The sequence below is a fragment of the Hylobates moloch genome, unplaced genomic scaffold (genome assembly GCF_009828535.3).
Source record: "Hylobates moloch isolate HMO894 unplaced genomic scaffold, HMol_V3 SCAFFOLD_15, whole genome shotgun sequence".
In the NCBI taxonomy this organism is placed as follows: Eukaryota; Metazoa; Chordata; class Mammalia; order Primates; family Hylobatidae; genus Hylobates; species Hylobates moloch.
In genome coordinates this window covers 25,731,605-25,732,226 of record NW_026652290.1, presented here as the reverse complement: position 1 = coordinate 25,732,226, position 622 = coordinate 25,731,605, and positions in this window count along the sequence as shown.

Genomic DNA, 622 nt, shown 5'->3' with positions numbered 1-622 from the left:
TTAAGTAGAAAGTTCTTAGAAAATCAGGTAGACTTAAGAAAAGACATTATTTTAGTATTGCTATTTAAAATTCACTTAGCAGCATATGTCTATCTCTTTTTTTTTTTTTTTTTTTGACAGTGTCTTACTCTGCCACCCAGGCTGGAGTGCTATGGTGTGATCACGTCTCACTGCAAACTCAGCCTCTCAAGGAATTTTCCCACCCCAACCTCCCTGGTAGCTGGGACTATAGGCATGCACCACAACACTTATCTATTTTTTTTTTTTTTTAATTTTTGTGGATACAATGCCTTGTTATGTTGCCCAGGCTGGTCTCAAACTCCAGAGTTCAAGCAATCCTCCCACTTCCGCCTCCCAAAGTACTGGGATTACAGGCGTGAGCCACGTGCCTGGTCTCTTTTTTATTCCATTGTTCTTGTCCACTTTAGATACAGCTTCTTTGTCTCTGCTTCTGATGCTGCCCATGAGTTTCAAATCAACATAGTTCTTTTCTCATGTGTAACATAACTCCTGCTTGTACTTAAGAAAATTAAAAGGCCTACTGCATTTGCTAGATACCAAACTGCTGTGGAAGGAGAGTTCAAAACATGAAAATCACACAAACTGAATCTTGCAGTAATTT